General features: G+C 39.2%; 1 pseudogene; it reads right to left on the bottom strand.

The window, feature by feature from the left end:
- Window positions 1-3,360: 3,360 nt before the first annotated feature.
- LOC147606497 (transmembrane 9 superfamily member 8-like) lies at window positions 3,361-5,492 on the bottom strand (annotated as a pseudogene).
- Window positions 5,493-19,843: the final 14,351 nt, after the last annotated feature.

Here is a 19,843-nt window from a genome sequence, read left to right as displayed (position 1 = left end):
CATCAATATCAAGGATCCCTAATGTGTACCTTTCTATTTGATCTTGGAGGGTACACGAATAGCTACACCATCAAGGGTGGTTCGTTAGCCTCTCCATTTACACTAGATTAGCACATGACCACTATCTTGGATTCAGAGTGCCTTGGATTTACATTCATCCATACAAGAGTCCATTGACCTTTCCATTCGATCCGGGTACTGTTGGAGATTACCTTTTGACAGTGGGGTGGAATTACTTCATTTTTGACCTAGTGGCCATACGACCTAAAATTGAGAGGTGTGCCATAGGTTCTGACCTTGTGATTGCAATAGGGTTTCAAAAAGAGTATTGCACATTGCTAATATATTCCTTAAAGCAAAGATTTGTAGCCAATGTGGTCTTGGCCAACTTGTTTATGTCCATCTTCATTCCTAAGTGGGAAGCTTTTGAAAGTATATGGGGTTGATGAAATGAATGTCTTGGTTGACTTTTATGCATGGCCAAAAGAGACACTCAGTGAAGAAATGCGTTTAAACCTTGTGGATGAGAGCTGCATAAAAAAGGAATTTCAAGTGTTTAAAGTGCAAGCAGATTTGGATTGGAAAAAACTCCCTTTGCATGAAACTTGGACATGCAAAGGTTGGAATACTTTTCTTAAGGAAAAATATGCAAACTTATTGTTCTTGAGTCAAATTGCCATGATCGAGTGTGCTGTAGTACGACAATTTGTGAAAGGGGTTTTTCTACACAAAGTAAGATCAAAATACGTTGAAGAAAAAAACTTTAGATGAGAAGTTTGGAATCATTGTTGCATATATCAATTGAAGGTCCAAATGTGGAATATTTTGATGTTGTTCAAGCTATGGAGGCATGGAAGGATGCCTCCATACAAAGTTTTTGAATGCTTATTTTTTGAAATGCAAAGCGATGTTAGATATTTAAAAAAAAGTTTTAAAAATGGTTGATACTCAAATGACATTTTTTTTCAAGTGTGAGATTTTGAAAAAGAGGTTTTGAATTATTCATCTAATTGAAAACCTTAGGATAGTTAAAACCAAAGGTTTTTGTATTGGTTGTAAAAAATGTTTTTCGTGAACAGTGTTCCATGTTCTAGTAACGCCACATTTCATTGAATCAGTTTACCATCGTCCGGATTGGAAATTGCATTGAATCAGAGCTTTATTGTTTCAGTAAGGGCAGGCAGCCGAGAGCATCCGCGCGTACACGGCCCTTAAAGCTAGCCACCATAAGAAAAGAACAAGGTACTCCTGAGGGGCTCTCTCTCGTCTCTTCTCTCACACTCACACAGACGCCAACTCCACCCACCAAGAGGGCATATAGGGGAGTTCGACAGAGGGCTCTTGGGTTTGGTGTAGAGTTTCTGATGTCTTTCATGTGTGTGTACTACTACTTTGTGCGCAGGAAGACAAGGGTGTGGCTGAGCACATTCCAGAGCCTGCCAAGGCCTACGATGAGGCAGCCCGCTTGATGAAAGGGCACCCCATGCCAACACCAACTTCCCTTTACTTTCCTCTTCCAGCTACAGTGCAGTTCAGTGCATCCTCCATCAGTAACACCAAATTGCAGCGACGTTGCAACTGCACGGCTATCCTAGATGACAAGGGCCCTCCTCAGAACTAGCAAAGGTATCATCAAAGCTGGTGAATGCAGCAGGAGGAGGAGCCCTTCTTAAGTCTTTGTCTTATGCAAGGGCAACTGCCCACAACTTACCCTTTTAACTAATGGATGATACATCCATCATCATCTAGAAGTTTTTCACACACCCAATATATCATCTAGAAATTTCTCACACCCGATATTTCCTCCTGTGCCCACAAAATCACTTTCATGAATCCGCCGTATTGTAACAAAGTATATTTTAGGATGCACATGTATATGGGATCGGTTGGGTGTATGGGCTTAGGGTCATTTACATGTAGGATTACGGTACATGGGCCTTGCAACTATAAAAGGCATGTGCTCTAGGACAATTAGGCTATGTTAATTAGATTAGTTAGGTTAATCTAAGATAATTAGATTAATTAAGCTAATTTAAGACTAATTAAATCAATTAGGCTAATCCAAGGCTAATTAGATTAATTAGGCTAATCCAAGATAATTAAGCTAATCCAAGGCTAAGCTAGATGTTGCTTTCTTTCATTAGTATTAGAGTTGTTGGCTTAGATTAGGATAACAATCATTTTTTGATTGCTGTTAACTCAATTTACACAATGTACTTTCTTGATCATGATCATTTTCAGAATTGATTTTACACAATTTTCAGGTTTGCTAATTTCTTGATTTGAGAAGATTAGCAATAAAATTTATGTTAATCATTTTTTAACTTGTATTAATCACTATTTTCAGAACCCTAATCCACTTTACTGCGTGATTTCTTGAAGTTCTTGATCTCCTTGATCCTCAGTTTTTGAATTCTTCTTAATTTTGAAAGTTAAGATTTACATAAGTTTCAACAACCAGTTTTCAATGATGTCTTGCATTATCTTGCTTCGGGAGCATAGTTTTTTAGACATTAATCCTTAGAGCCCGTATTTCTTCAAGAGAGAACTCCTAGGTTGCCAAATCTTTGAGTTCTTGAAGAAATATTGTAAGAAGATGAGTGGTTGTGCAAAACTTTGCACTGCAATTTCAAGAAAGTGTGCAGAATCTTGGTGTAGTTTCAAGAACTTTACAGAATTTAGTGTAAAAATTTCAAATTGTTGTGCGAGATTTGGTGTAGAAATTTTAGATTGTTGTGCAAGATTTGGTGCATAAATTCAGATTACTTTGCGAGTTTTCTAGGTTGTTGTGCACAAATTTCTGGTTCTTGTGTAGTGTACAAGTTGATATGTAGATTTATGGGAGAAATTTACAATTTTCAAAGGTGGTTGTACACATTTTTTTTTCAAAGAGTTTTGTGTGGAATAGTGAAGCAAAGATTTATATGCAGATTGATGGAAACAGTTGTAAGCATCGAATCTCTACTCTCTCCTCTATCAATCTTCTTAATTTTTATGCAAAACTTATAAGATCTTTATTAAGATTAAGTCACATAGAAGAGAGAACATAGAAGTGATGCAAGATTTGTGAATCTTGTTAAAATTCCAGAAAAAAGGGATACTTACATATAACCTTGGTTCATGCAAAGCAAAAGGATTGAATCATTTTGCAAGAGTTTCGTGCAATATTGATGTATGCAATGCAATCTTGTGTATTCTTGGTATTTGATCAAATTTTATGTATTGCAACCTTCCCAATAATCTTTTTACAATCCCCTTGTTCACAGAAAGTCATGAGGAATGAGGTTCTCATGAAAAACTTTCCCTCTTCAGAACTGCTACATTCAATCTTAACACTAAGGCATTACTAGTTCTCACAAACTAGTAATAGGCAGAGAAGCCAATTGTGCTTATCAGCACAAAGAAGCAGTAGGAGATGATAACCATGTAGCCAAAATACAGCACACCAGACATTAGAAGTAGAATGGGGCATATAGCAATAGATAGAGTGTTGAACACCCAAAGGTCAAGCATGCCCTCTACCACCAGTGGTAGTCTTCAATGCAGAGTTGGAAGTAGCAGAGCGCAATCGTAACCTTTTCATAAGTCATGATCAAGATTTAAAAGACAATGAAAAAGAACCTAAAGATGTAGTAGAACTAGTTAAGCCATATGGAGGTGAGTATGATGAAGAACTCAATGAACATGGTCCCAAATGGTAATATGCCGGTTGCATATACCAAGCTTGCTCTAGAATTTGTATCAAAATCTTATTTGTTCTTACTAGATCTAATACCCAAAATAGCTTCACAGAGATTACAAACCACAAGAATACCAACGCAAACATGATACCAAACGGCACTACTCTAGAGGATTTGTCACCCCAAATCCACGCATTAAGGATAAAGAAGGCAACACTAGGAAATAAGAAGGTTGCCTTCAGTGTTCTTTCATGAGACAAAAAGGTAAAGCAAATAACATCAAGACCAGCATTCGATTGTGCTACGCTCTATAGAACCATCATGCAACGTCATGAAGTTTTCTACTAGTGTGCTTTAGCAACTTCAAGAATAGCATCGACTATGATATCTTATGCAGAACCATCAAGCAACATCACAATGTCGTCTACCAACGTACCTCAACAACGTCAAGACCACCATACACTTTGATACACTCATTTGCAATGTTCCAAAGCTATAAAGCTTGGGAGAGGAACATATCCAACACTCCCTCAAGGTGTATGTAACACCATAGTAACAAGCGCGCACGGCATGCATTCAAGCTCAAGCTTAGACTGCACCACAGCACAACACATTGCTTTTGCATTTCCAACCATGCAAAACAATTGTTTCATGTTGGTGAGCACCAGAGCCACGCAAAATTGCATCGTCTAGCTATAAAGAGGGTAGCATGATCTCACTAGCATAGCAGCGCTTCATCGCATTGTCTAGCTATACAGAGCATAGTAGGATCTCAAAAGAACTATTTGGTTAAAAATACATATAATAAAAAAAAGCATTCTGACTGGCCGTGTTTTTCACCATGAATGGCCCTATCCATCGGATCTTGAATTTTTCGGGGTGCAAGCCCAACTTGAAGTTGTAGACCAATACCAGGTCCCCTTGCTTGAAAATTTTGTCCTTGAGATGCATGTTAATCCAGGCTTTCCTTCTCCATTGCACTATGTCACCTTGTAGCGAATTGTGTTGTCTTTCGTCCTCTAAGATTAGGAGCTCATGTATTCCATGCTCCCAGGATTCCTCCATTGGTAGCTTTTCTTGGATGGCCACTCTCAAGACTGGGCACCACAAATTCAATGGGCATTACTACCTCCAGCCCATAAACTAGTTTGATTGGCATTTGAATGACTTTCTAAGATGTGCGGAATACCCATAGGGCAGCATCTAGCTTCTGGTCGTCCCAATCATTTTTGTTGGCATTTATGATCTTTAAAATTTTGGTCAGAAACTTGTTGGTAGATTCTGCTTGGCCATTGCATTGTGGGTAATAGGCTGAGGACTTCTTGTGATAGATGAGGTATCTTTCCGTCAACCCTTTAATTACCTTGTTCATAAAACGGGTGCCCTGGTCACTGACTATTTCCACCGAAAATCCATGCCCTAGCAATAATTTCCTTGAAGAGTAACTTCACCACCTCTTTTACAGAATTTCTTTTCACAACTTTAGCTTCCGGCCATTTGGTGAAATAGTTGGTTGCCACTCATGAACGAAAACAATAGCAGTATGGGCAAGATGGCCAATCTATTAGAATCACTAGGTTGACCCATCTGCTAACAAACATCACATTGCTTTGTTGCGCTATTGGCATCTTGCACGACTGTTGGCCACCAGAGGCCTACTTGCAAAAAATTTCGGGCTGTGATTTCTCCAACCATGTGTCCTCCAGTTATGCCACAGTGTGCTTCCGTCAATACGCCTTTCTTCTCATGGTCCAGGACACACCTTCGTAGAATCTGGTCTATGCCTCTTTTGTAGACTTGCTCGGCAATCATTGTGAAGTTTCTTCTCCTCAAGGCGATCCTTTTCTTTCTATCAACAATGTAACTTTATGGGAATGTTCCATCCTCTAGAAACTGCATCATATCATAAAACCAATTCTTGTATGTGATTTCTTGAGATAACCTAAAATCTCCCAAATCAATCAACATGGTTTTTGGCCAGATCTATCTCCACCACATAGGCTTGTGTGTGCTACTATGGTTTAATCTCTAGCATTAGCTGGGTGCCTAGTAAGCATCCAAGAGGTTCTATAAGATTCTTGAGGAAGGGTGAAAGATGGAAGTGGAGAAAGCGGAGCTCTAGTCAGATAGGGCACTTAGCTAGCTTTGGAGTTGCCGGGGAGAATTTTGAGTAACATCTGAAAAAGGGACAGGGCAAGTTACAGATCATCCAAACCATCTCTTCCTCCTTAAACATAAATATGTAGTTGTTAGGGAGGAATTCCACTCTTTCCACCCAAAGACCTTGACTTTCCCAATTGTCACGAATCCATCTTTTGAGAATCACAACTAGGGGGCGAGCGCTGAAGAAGCAAACCCCAATGAGTGTCCTTGCTTACATCAGAACCTAATCTTAAACCAAATGAAGTATTCAGGAGATATATGAAAACAGATGTACCTTTGTTGGTTGAGTCATCGGCTCTTATGCGATCTTCCTTCTCCTTCTTCGTCACCTATAGATCTCTGGGTAGCTCAAAGCCTGATGGGAGCAAACTAAATACCATCTGTAGTTGACAGATTTCCTTCTCCAAAAGGGATGACAGCTCAGCCCCAATCATCCTCAAGAAGTACCGTGTGATGGGCCCCTTGTCAGACAGAGGTGTCAGGAGGAAGCTTGGGGGGGTTCTTCCATGATTCAACCGATAGAGACAAGGGCGAAGAGAAGGCAAGGGAACACAAGGCTTCTCTAGTTCCTTCCTCTGGCCCTTTGAGAGGTCTAACAAAAAAGAAAAAGTGGGGCAACCTTGTGCCATTTGTTCCTTCTGAAGTGACATCGGGTTAACATGCATCTTTAAGTGAGTCATGGTGGGCAAAAGGGGGGAGAGGTCTACTCACCAAATCACATCCTAGACCATGCCACACAATGCACCTTTCCTTTAGTCCTAAGTCAGAGAGAGGTCTAGTGGCCAAATCACATCCTAGACCATGCCACAGGGTGCACCTTTCCTTTGGTCCTAAACCAGGGAGGCTTTGCCAAACCTAGAAATTTCTCACCTAATGTGGGTTGCCTTGCCATGTGGGGGAATGAGATTGAGAGATCTTGACACGCAAGTGAGGGGAAGGGGAAGCAGAGGAGGGAAGGGGAGGTGATCAGCAAGACAACTTTCATCCATTTGCTCCACAACTGACAATCATTCCAAGTTCCGACCATCTGTTAAAAAGGCTTTTTTTTTCTTATATGAAGATTGGTCCAATTTTATAACATTTATATAAGTTGTAATTTTAAATCACATATTTCAAGGAGCGTTTTTTAAGTCCTTAAGAGTTTTGCACCAATGTAGTAACTCGTAATTTCACCACATTTGTCTCAAGGAGCATCTTTTAAGACCTTCCTTTGTCCGGATGGAAATTGCATTGAATCTCTAGGGTTGCACCTGAGACTAAGGGCCGCGGCCCTCAAATCTGGGAGCCGAGAGCTAGCCATACGACTGCTGAGAGGCACAAGCGGCTCATCACTCATAATAATCGCATGAGGCTGGGCACATGCGAGTGCGCTAAGGAAGCTGCCAAGGCTTACGATGAGGCCACATGCCAACACCAACTTCCCTTTACTTTCATCAAGAGCTGATCAGCACATGCAGTATGCCCTTCTAGCCCTCTATGGCTTGTACGCAATAAGGAGTCAAAGATTACATGAACCAGTCACACTATTGACCAAGCCCACAACTTACCCTTTTAGCTTATGGCCTCTAAGGCTTGTACGTAATAAGGCTTGTCGTGTTTCAAAGACAAAGATTACTTGACCTAGTCACACTACTGCCCACAACTTACACTTTTAGCTTCTGGATGATACATCCATCACGTAGAAGTTTTGAAACTTCCTCGAGTACCCAAATACTCATTTCCATGAATCCACAATACCAAACATAAGCATTACTCTATTCATTGGAATACATGTGTTCTTTGATTTTGCTATGTATACAATCTGTTGATGGTGATATCCACGTTCTCTATGACATGTAAGAGGGACCAAGCCACACCTACACACACACAATCAATACACGAGTTCCTTGATTTTTCTGTACAATCAATATAGGAGTTCCTTGATTTTTCTATATTCGAAAATTATTGATGGTGATACGATGTACGAGACACCAAGCCACAAATATATGCACACACCCACAAATGCACACATAGGCGTGGCCATTGCATTGTTTGTGTGTGTGTGTGTGTGTGTGAGAGAGAGAGAGAGAGAGAGAGCCTTATTAGCAATACCTTTTTCTTTTTTATGGCTAGCTTTAAGGGTTATGTACACCATGCAAGCCTTCTCTCGGCTTATTCTGTAAGGAAGTCCAACTTTAAAAAATTCAAATGCAAAAGATTTATGTTGCAAAATTTTGTTTTTAGTGATAATCTCGCTGAAGGCTACACCTTTTCAAAATGAGGCTCTTCTTAAGCCCTATGAGAGGGCCTGGCCTAGCTTCCTCCTCTTTTCTGATCGCCCTCATGGAAAACTCGGTGCCTCCCTCTTCAGATCCAACGAGACATCCCTATGAACCCAAGGGGGTCTCAACAAGTCATTGATAAATTTCGATCAATTTTATAACTTATGGCTAAGCAATGGAATGCCGATCTTAGCTTCATTATTCACTGGGAAGTGGGGGAGGAGACTTGAACCTTGGTCAACACCCCAATGATCCAGCCACCACCACCCTACCACTAGATCTAGAAGGATGGATTTAATTCATTTCCCTTAAGTTTTTTTTTAAAATTTCAAGACAAACGTGTAATTTCTAAACATCCAATTTCAAACAAATAAATCATGATGTATTTCTTGCACTTGAGGCAAAGTCCTCATTGTTGTACAAGTTCATTCGTTGCCCATAGTAGATTTATCTCTAGATAACTTGGTTACGTGACCTTGGTATGTCCATGGGTCTAATACCTGAATGTATCCTTCGATTTCTAAGCTACACCACTTTCAAAAATTTCCAAGAGTCATGGGTCACTGAATGATTCCCTCACCTCCTCATCTTTACTTCAATGAATGAGTCAATGTTATCATCGAAACGCTATCGCACACATAGGGATTAGTGTATGTCCCTCGGATTGGAAACCATCCCCTCCTAAACATTCTTACAAATTGCATGAATAAGATAATGAATGCAAATCAATGATACAAGTCTATTTATTTTGTTATACCCACATCTTCTATGTTTATGTGGCTCCATACTTAGGATTTGAGTCTCTGATGAAAGTTCATTTAAAGTCCTTTGGTTCTTTATAAACTCCTACATATGCAAAGAGTTTCTCCTATCGAAGAATCTTATGATATAGTTGAATAAAGTGCCGAAGACCTAAATTGTTGTTTATGCCTACATCATCCATTTTAAAGGATATATTCCCAAGAGTCTAATTTTACTTAATGGAAGAAGACTTAGAGAACACATGCACCCCATTCAAGGAAAACAACCCAATTCTTCACATTTGAACTTATTAGAAAAGCATGAATTTTCTCTTATTTATGATATGAGAATTCATAACAACTCTAATTCTATAACTTACTCAAATACCCTAGATTTGATTCTCATGCATTTACTTCATTAATAGTCTAAAATACTCTTGGGTTATCAATAGTGGAGTCATCATTTCTTACTTGAAATATGATTCCCATGATTATGAGTTAATACCTAGATGGCTCTAAAGTACTTCCCAAAGTACTTCCCACATAAAAATTTCAAGATCACTATATATTAGATTTACCTTAGCTAATATATTAGCAAAATAATACAATTTCCAAGAAGTGATCATTTAGGTTAGATTTAATCTTAAACAAATCATCCCCTAACTAAACATGATTTAGAAGCATATATTTGCTAAATCCACTATTAAACTTATTGTTTTAAGAATAAAGGAAACCCTACTTTTCAAATCTACGACTCTCTTTCCTTTTAGCATGGAAAACCACTTTAAAGCACTAATATACATATATATATACCTACTTAAATAAAGAAAAATTTGTCATAATTTGCATCAAAGTGATTACCTATGAAATTAGTCTAATTCAAAAGACAACTAGTTCACATGAGAAAATTAGTTAAAGCATAACAAGCTTAACCACACGTAACCTATCCCCTAAATCTAATTCTCACCTCTCCCTCTTTCTTTACATACTCAAAATAAAATGAGGGAGAATATTGGAGTGGTTAAGTCTCCATGACCTTGTAAAAAATGTGGAGTTCTACTTGCAGAGATCAATTATTCATCACTTGAGAAAGATTATTCAACAGATCACAACACCATAGTAGACACTTGGAATAAATACAAATGAAAAATAAAAACTGAGATTGAAATCAAAATTTACCTAAGAAAAAATGGGGGATTGTGGGGGGAGTGTGTTTGTGTTATGTACCTAAGGCTAAGGTTGACAAATCCTAGGGTTAGGTTGGCTAATATATGGGTTAAGGGCCCAAAAGGTTAGTAAGCAAGCTGATTTTAAGGGTCAAGTGCCTCATAAAAGCTTATAAGCTAATAATCCCATAAGTATAGCTTTTATTGGCTATTGACAAAAGGCTATCTAAGTATGGAAATTATATTTTTTTTCATGCAAATAAATACTACAATTTTATTTCAACTCAAGGCAACAAAATCAAGATTTAATTTAAAAGAAAGAGGTGAAAGAAAATACCTTGATAGGAGTAGAGATAGAGATAGAACTTGATAGGTCTTGAGAGTTATTGATGGTTTCCCATAGCTTCAGAAGAACAACAAAGAGCCTTGAAAATATTTAATTGATCCCACTTTAAGAATCTTTTTCCCATAATCTCCAAATTGCTAAAGCATATACTTTTCACTAAATTTGATGCTGAAACTTTATTTGAGCAAGATTAGTGAAGAGGTAAAGTTTTGGCATTTCTTTGAATTGGGGCACCTTAATCAATTGTGTGGAAGCCTCTATAGCAAGTAAATCTTATCTTATGGTGTGGAAAACCACTTGGGGCTTGCCCACTAATTTTAGAAACTGGATTGAAGCTTCAATAAAGAGCTTAAAAGCATGGCTAGGAAGATCGCATAGCATGGCATTCAAAGCTCAGTTGATAGGTGAAGTGTAAGAGAGGCACCAAAGGGGGACAAGCACAGGGTTCATTCCATAGCCACCTTCTCAACCTCCAACAAGCACCCATAAGTTTTACGATTATAAAAGACTAGTATATTTATGAACAACTATCATCTCTAGAAGTCTCCCTCCATCTGTGCAAGTGATGAACTAGCAGCATATCCTTTTCGATTAGCTGCCATCAAGGTATCACCAAACATATCTACTAAGAAAGCCTCCACAGCCACCTACAAAGTATCCTTTTCTTGTGTTGTCCATCGGTATGGCAACTACCAATCTCCTTGTGCGCCGAGCCCAAAATTTGTGGTTTCCCCTTAACCTTAAGCTGTTAGGAATTTCTCGTATGACTCTCATGAATGTTGTCTTAGGAATTAAGCTGTGTATTGTCTTTTAATAGTGCCTGATTTTCTGCAAGGCCACAGTACATGTCCTCCATCTCTATTTGTGGTGTCTTCGCTACGGTCAAGGCTCGGGATGAGGTTCATGTGAGGGCTTGGGTTGGGGCTCAGGTTCAGGCTGGGGTTGCACCTCATCTTCCAATTGGTGTGGTGCTTGGGTAAAGAGCTTAAATCTGTCAAATTTGATGGAATTTTAAAGGAAAAATCCAGGAGGTTAATCAAGAGAGTCACATCAACAAGCTACACGTTTTGAGTTCAAATAGAAAATATTTTTTGTTATCTTTAAAATCTAGTCCCAATCTTAAAAAATAGGTGAATCTATTATAATATAACAAAAACGTGATCTTTTAGATCGTAAAAGAGAGACAGAGCTAATATTTTATAGTTCTTTTTGCACTTTTCCTTGATTCATGGAACAGACAGAGAGCCCTTATAGGGCCCATTTTTGAGTCCATGTTTTTCCTAATGCCTTTTGTGTTATAGGAGTTTATTTTTACTTGACTCATTTTCTTTGAGTTTTGGAGGGGCTTTGAGTCTTTGTTTGCGAGAGATTCTTCTCGAGTGTGGTTAGGATTGCATATATTCAACCTGAGATTGCCTTCTATTGCTAAGGTACTAGCATTCGTTCATGTAGGTATCCAAGGATGCTTTGCCTTTAGTCACGTCTAAAGCCTTTGAGAAAGGGCTCTAATTTAGAATAGGATCTTCTCAAGCTTGACTAGTTTAGACATCACCAATAAAGATATCCTTCTTTTTAAAATCTATCACCTCTAACTCCTCCATAACCTCTTCTTCATCATCCTATTTATCAATATTTGGGGGAGAGGGGTCTCATACTTCCATCATTAATGTTGTAAGTTCACTTGAAAGCAAGCATTAGAGGGAGGTTCTTTTATATGATTTCTTAAGAGAAAATAAAATCTCCCAAGATTCAATCAACATGGTTTTTGGCCAGATATATCTCCACTACTAAGGCTTGTGTGTGCCACTATGGTTTAATCTCTACCATGGGCCGAGTATCTACTAGCGAGCATCCAAGAGGTTCTATAAGACTTAAGGAAGGGTGAGAGATGGAAGTAGAGAAAGGGGAGATCTACTCAGATAGGGAACTTAGTTGGCTTTGGACTTTCCTGAAAGAATTTTGAGTACCATCTGAAAAAGGAAGAGGGCTAGTTAAAGATTGTCCAAGCTATCTCCTCATTGAACATAAATATGAAGTAGTTTTTGGGGAGGAATTGCACTCTTTCTACCCAAAGACATCGAGTTTCCCACACTACAATAGAATGAGGGTTTAGCAGCAAAATTTGCAGCGCTTTTATAACTAGAAGGGTGCGGAGATGTCGGACCTATATCGCTCCTAAACACACTACTATTTTTGCTGCACAGGTTTGTTGCTCAACATCAAAACTAGCAACGATTTTTCGTTGCTCAACAGTGAACCTACTGCATAATAAAACAATCTGAAGGAGATTGAAGAGTCTGCACAAGACTCCCTAGTCTACCCCAACTCTTTTTTTGACATAGTAAAACTAACATAACTTCACATCATCATGGAGAAGTGTAATGTAAAACTTACAAATACCAAAAATAAAAGACATTTGCAAACCATGGTTTTAGGAATGTCAAAATTCAATAACAATACTTGGTGGATTACATAAGTCTATGTTTCCAAAAAACTCATATACAAGATAAAGCGTAATAAATACCTATGGAGCAAGGGGACATCTAGAACTCATGTCCGATTGGTATTGTTCCTTGCGCGGCTCCAACCCCTTTACTTCTCACATTTCCATTACTATTGGCATGGACATTGGCACCACCATTTCGAGTTATATGATCCTAAAACATAATAAAACTAACGCAAGTGAGAATCAATTTTGCAAAAAAAAAGAGGTTTAAGATTTAGGAATGTACTTACTTGCCATGCTTGCCAAGTATCTCCTCCAATAATAATAATCCATCCTTCATCTTGCACCCTATCAAATAGATCTTGCAAACCCCGTTGTAATGCAAAATTATATTCCTCTTGCATAGGGGGTGGTCCACTGCTTCAAGCTTTAGTTTTACAAACAAGTGAACATTTTAGAAACTTGTTATTTAAGATAACCTTCTTTAATTAAAAGATAAGATATAATTTGAGGCTAATATATACTTACAAATATTATTGGGATATCGACTCCTCCTTCACGTATAACATCACACCTCAAGTTATTTGCCATCTATCCAAGAAAAAACATAAATACTTCAAATTCTTATGTATAGGAAGCTGAAGAGCGGTTCTCTCTACCGTGCAATATAATAGTACTCAGAGAGTACTACTGATCAACAAATGTGTTGAGAAACACAATGTCAATCAGAGGACTCGACCCGATTAGTGCATGAAGGCTTATCCCTTGCGGGAGAGCTCACATACACGAACCACCACTTGACGATTCAACCATTCAACACCTCAATCAATCTCCTAATCCCTTAAACCCACTACACTAATCAAGAGAACAAGCAATGCATGGCAATCTCTTAATCCCATTCAAACATTGATTAAATCTTAGCTTTCCCTAATGCCAACAAACCCATAAGTGTGCATCTACTAACCCACAAGCTTAAGCAAGCATAGAATGTAACATTCACAAACCCACAAGCTCATAGAGAGAGTGTATCCATGAATAACTCATTGCCAATGAAGTGGGCAAGAGCTTGCATCAATGGAGACTACACACACACATAGTACAAGCATGCATACACAAGAGAAAGAAAGAAGCATTCAACTAAATATAGATTAATCTACTTCAATGATGCTAAAATAGATTAAGAGAAAGAAGTGGAGATTCATGCTCATTAGAGTACAATGGAGAGAGTTAGAGAGTTGCCATAGCTTGAGAGCTCAAGATCTTCACTCAATAGCTTATGAGAATGGCCAAAAAACGTCCCCTTTCTTTAGCTAACATCTCTTTTATAGAGATGTCACTAACCCTAACCCTAGGCCTCTTTCACACATGGGCGGACAACCCCATAAGTGAGCCTTGCTTAATATACTTAGAACTCTCATTTAGAACCCACATTGGCGTAAAATGATTTACATTGCACTTCGGCACAAAAATATGAAAAAATTATGTGCGTTTTTATGTTCCCATGGCTACAATCCTGCTCGCTCGCATTAATTGCTTCCGGCCTCCTTCCATAATCTGTGTTCCCGTGAGTGTTCCCATGGAACATTCCCCCCTTCCTAAATCATGCACGTCCTCAGGGGCGGTAGAAACAAAAGCTGCAAAAAACAATGGAAGACAAGTAAAGCCTTTTATTGAAAAAAAAATAGCAATGACAATCTCACACGTGAGCATGCAAGTGAAAGGCTGATTAGAGTTTTAAAGAGTGCTAAAAGAAGCGAGTAAAGACTAGTCAAAGTGAGACTAAGTGGTAGATAGTGTTATGCAAAGGCAAGTGTGTTTGTACACTACAGGTTATGACCGCAGTCTCAATGTCCTACAAGTGTTTAAGTTATTCCTAAGTGGCAACCCTACTCCTAAATATAAGCCATGGTGATTGGACCTTTCTTTCTTTCTTTTTTCCTTCTTCTTTTGTTTTTTTTTTGTAAAGAGCAGAAGATTAAAAAGAATTATTATTTTTAGCTTGATAATAAAGAGGAAGGTTCCATCCCCATGAGACCCAAGCAATGGCCAAGAGACCTCCGCCAAGAGAATCTAAAGACCGCTAAGTATCTCAAGGGCGATAGACCCTTTTCTTTCTTTTTGACATAAGGAGTACCCCATGAAGATGAGGGCATCGGTCTCGAGGGCCCATAATGTACCCAAGAGCCCTACCAGCATCTATCAAGGCGATAGAGTCCTTGTAGGTCTTCTTCTTAATCTTTTAGACGTCAGTGTTCACCCCATGGAAACCAAGGCATCGGCCCCAAGGTGCTAAAACAACCCAAGGTCCTACCAAGCATCTCACATGGCTGTAGACACGTCATGTCTCAAGTCACTTCTATATATTTCTAGGACATGTGTTTCGTAAATTATAGTTTATCGTAGCACCTAGTCCATACCTAAGAGGTAGCTACCACTAGGGATAACTAATATACTTCTAGAGCATAAGAACTTGGCATACTCCGTTGGTATATGTCTTACACCATCTTCAAATAGAAATACCTTCTACTAAGTCCTCTAAGAATCTAGAAATCACTCGCCACATAGTAACAACTAATTTAAAACTTAACCAGCCAACTGTGTGTGAACATGCAAACAATATATGCAAAAGTGAAAAGCACATAAAGAACAAAAGATTATGATTTGAATACACCTGTTATAGTGCTCGTTGATGTGGCGCGTTTGTCTTGATGCATTGCTGATGTGCAGATTGCTTCTTTTGCTCTTTGTAGGCATTGCATGTCTCCCCCCTTCCTAATTTATGCGCACAGTAGGTGGACTGTTGGAGCGTGTTTGTATGCTCTTGTTTAGCTGAGATCTCTGCAAAATGTCTTATTAACAAACAAGAAAAGAAAATAATAAAATTTATTATTGGTGCCAATCACCGAATATAGCCGAGGGAAAAACCGAGTGGTGGGAGAAAAGTGCCCTGGCTTGTTGATCTTATTGTGGAGTTGATGAGCTTATCTTTGCACTAGCGGTGGATCCGTGTCCACTTCTACTGGAAATATTGTATCAATCACTTCAGGATGCAAGGACAACCCTGTACAAAAGCCAACCTCTGGAGAAGGTGGTAGAGGAAGGAGTGCTTCCTCGCTAAAATATGGCATTGTTTCTATGGGAAGGTTAACCAGACAATGCCGATTTTGGAATTGCTCAATGTAGTTGCTCATAGTGATCCAAAATTGACATGTTGAGGCTGGGGGAAGAAGGGCTTGCAAGATAGGTGGTTGCAAGTCATTTATGCATGTATCCCTCCATTGTTGTGCTTGAACCTCCTTAGGTAATCTACGTTGATTTGGTCCTCGGTCTGGTACTCTCACATCAAGAAGGTTATGGCGCTGGGGTATAATTCCCACAATTTGTTTCATTAAGCCCGTGCCATATCGTCGTCGAAAGTAAGAGCGGCATAGCCAACAAATGTGTGAAGCTTCCCCTAATACGAGTTGTGCACACTCTTGACAATGTGGAAATGGATGATGCTGTTGATAGAATAAAGTGACAAAGTGATGCCCACAGCAAATTTCACCTAAGGGAGCATAAAAGTACCTAGAATGAGTTTGAAAAGGAGGAGCACCCTTAACCCCCGCGATATTCAGGTTGAGTACTATCAGGGTCAATGCATGATGGACATGTATCTCGCCAAGTATCGAGCAGGAGGTATCGGGCGTAGAACAATGAAATTTAGAAACTTCAAACTTTATACACTCATATCCATCATTACAATCCCTATCAAAAACAATGTAGACAAGATCATCTAAAAAAGAACACAATCCTGTAAAGGCATAAGGAACCACATTAGTAAAAGGGAGACTATTCAAACACTAATCTACCAAAAAGTTTCAGTTGTATTGTTAATGCCTTACCTTTGGTTTTGGGTATATCCTTCTTAAGATATGGGAAGGATAGCAATTGTCGAGGAATTTGAGCAAGATAAGAGGATTTAGGTAGTGAAGTTCTAGAACCTATGCTCAAAGGAGACTCATGTAAAGTTGGATTTGTCTTAGGTACACAAGTTAATGGTGGAAGTGTGTAACAAGAAGAAGCTGGGACAACTGGTGATTCAATACATGTTTGGGGAAGGTCAACACAAGTAGATTTGTAGGTGCTATTACAACGACCTATCCTATCTTGAAGAGGTTGTGTTGATTTCCTTTGCATCCACCACTGATGTGAAAAACCAAGAGTGGCTTTTGGAATCTTATTGATACACTCTTCTGGCTCTAGAAAACCATGGCATTTGGGAAGTCAAAGTGTTGTTGCACCCTCATAATAGCCTTGTGCTTTAAGAACATGCTTTGGGACCTAATGAGTAACAATCTGAGGCTTAGGCTTGGAAAAGATATGCTTTTTAGTAGGTTTAGCAACTAGGCTAGATGGTACAAGTTTGTACGCATCTTTGGGTAGCCAAATTGACAATTCCTTCTTGCCTGGCCTTCTTTGAGCAGGGACTAGAGTAGTTGGAACATGCCAGCCATGGCCCTCATTTGAGAACTCATCGATTATCCACATCATTTGTCTTGGAGCTCAAAGAGCAGATGTTGAAATTGGGTTGTGTAAGGTAAAACTACTACCCTTTTGACATGATAAAACTCGTGGAGCAGCAGATCCCAAGATGCAATCAGAATCAATTTGCAATTTATATTGTCTATTCTTCCAATCTAATGAACAATTGGTAGCACTTAACCATGATCGACCAAGAACAACCTCTACCACTGCCTTGGACTTACTAGCCACATAAATGGGAACTGACATCTGGTGATCCTGAATGGACATCATAATGACACATTTTTCCTCTATAGGGTTATCTTCACCTGAGAAGCTTCGTAAGTCAATAGGAATGTGTCGGTTGTCCCAAGGCTACCCATGTGTCAAATGAGAGAACATTATAATCTCCACCAGAGTCAATTAAGGCAGAGACAATGTACGTAGTCTCATGAAGATGAAGACACACGTGAATATTGAAAGGATTGACATATTGTTCATCAGTAGCCAACTGTAAGGTCAACACAGAAGCCTTGTGACGCTCCTTGGCTTTTGCAACTCTAGCTTTAGCTTCTTCTTGAGCCTGACGTTTAAGTAGGTCATGTGCTTCTTTTCGTGTGTGGGTAGCATGCATTTGTTGAAGCATGGCTTCAGTTAATGGTTCATTATATTTCTTGAGACAACTTCCATTAATGAAGTTAGGCATTTGCTCACCTTCTAGTGTCTCTAAATGCACTGCACCACTAGGAGTAAGCTCATTAATCACAAACGGTCCTAGGCCACGTTTCTTGAGCTTTTGCTTATGCTTCTTAAGTGTGTACAAGAGCACAAGGTCCCCTTTTTTGAATCGGCCAGTTGTTACATTTCGATCATACCATTGCTTTTGTCTCCTCTTCTCGGCATACATCCCCATTACCGCCAATAAGCGGGTCTCATCAAGATTTTCCAATTTATCAATGCATTGAGAAAGCTCATGACCAGTCCAGTCCAATTGTTTAGCAACTCGTAGAGTAGGTACAAGAAATTCAATGGGAAGAATTGCATCTAACTCAAAAGCAAGCTCAAATGGGGTTGTGCCCGCAGATGTTTTATAGGCTATTCTATATGCCCAAAGAACTGAGTGCAACTTTTGCTCCCAATCAGTCCTATTTCTCTCAACAATCTTTGTGAGTGTTGTGCAGAGAATCTTGTTAGTACTCTCAACTTGACCATTGGTCTGATAGGGTGCAGAACGCTTGTGAATTACCATAAATTCTTGAAGTAGAAACTCTATGACCTCATTCACAAAGTGCACACCTTGATCACTAATGATTTCAATAGGTAAGCCATAGCGTGTAAACACGTACTCATACAAGAACTTGGCTGTGATTCTGGCATCATTTTTTACTGTAGCCTTTGCCTCTACCCATTTGGTCAAATAGTCAGTTGCGACTATAATATATTCGGCATGCATGTGACGAGCTCGAGGTTTAATGGGACGGACAAAATCAATACCCCATTTGGCAAAAGCACGTGTGCTTAACATAGGCCGCAATGGCATATTGTCCTTTGTGATGGGAGGTTCTGTCCTTTGACAATCGTCACAACGTTTTACATATTCTTCGACATCCATTTGTAAGGTTGGCCACCAAAGCCCAGACCACCTAATCAACTTAGCTGTGGTATTGCCCGAAAAGTGTCCACCCCCAACACCTGCATGTGCATGAGTCAAGATTTTCAAGAAGTCAGTTTCACATACACACTGCGCAAGTTGCCATCCTTGTCCCTCTTGTAGAGTTGGCCCTCTATCAGCATATATTTGGCCGCTCCAACTTCAATAGCATGCTTTCGATATTTAGGAATGGTTCGATCAGTATGACCATGCTGAAGATAGTCCACAATATACTTACTCCAACTTGGTGTAGTTGAAATTTGGAATAATGTGACATACATATCATCATCCACACCCACAGGAGCTTCTCCAGAGGTGATTCGAGACAAATGATCTGCCCTAAGATGAGTTGTTCCTTTTCGGACTGCCATTTCAAAATCAAACTCAAGAAGGATGACAAACCACCTCACAATCCTTCCAGTTTGCAAAAGGCTTATTCACCAAATATAGCAGTGCTTGATGGTCCACAAAAAATATAAATTTGTTTGCCAGAAGGTAATGGCAAAACTTTTTCACTGCATATATCATGGACAAACCTTCTCTTTCTATTGTGATGGTATAATTCTTCTCAGCATTGTTCAACTATCGACTAGCATATGAGATTGGGAAATCCTTATTATGTTCTCCCGATTGAGCCAAAATACATCCAATTGCAAAGTTTGAAGCATCAATATGGACATGAAAGATTTGGTTCCAATCTGGTGCCCGTAAGATGGGTGCAGACACTAATGCTTGCTTCAACTTTTCAAAGGCTTCCTCACACTCGTCAGTCCAATTAAACTTTACAAGAAGAGCATATAATGGTTTGGCTAGTACAGCGTACATGTAGATAAATCGACGATAATAGCCACAATGTCCCATGAGTATTTGTACCCCTTTAGGGTTGA

Source organism: Cibotium barometz, chromosome 57 (assembly GCF_041138505.1).
Source record: "Cibotium barometz isolate CiBa-2024 chromosome 57, ASM4113850v1, whole genome shotgun sequence".
NCBI classification, from domain to species: domain Eukaryota; kingdom Viridiplantae; phylum Streptophyta; class Polypodiopsida; order Cyatheales; family Cibotiaceae; genus Cibotium; species Cibotium barometz.
The sequence above is the reverse complement of the archived record's forward strand: the minus strand, read 5'-3'. Positions and strand labels throughout refer to the sequence as shown.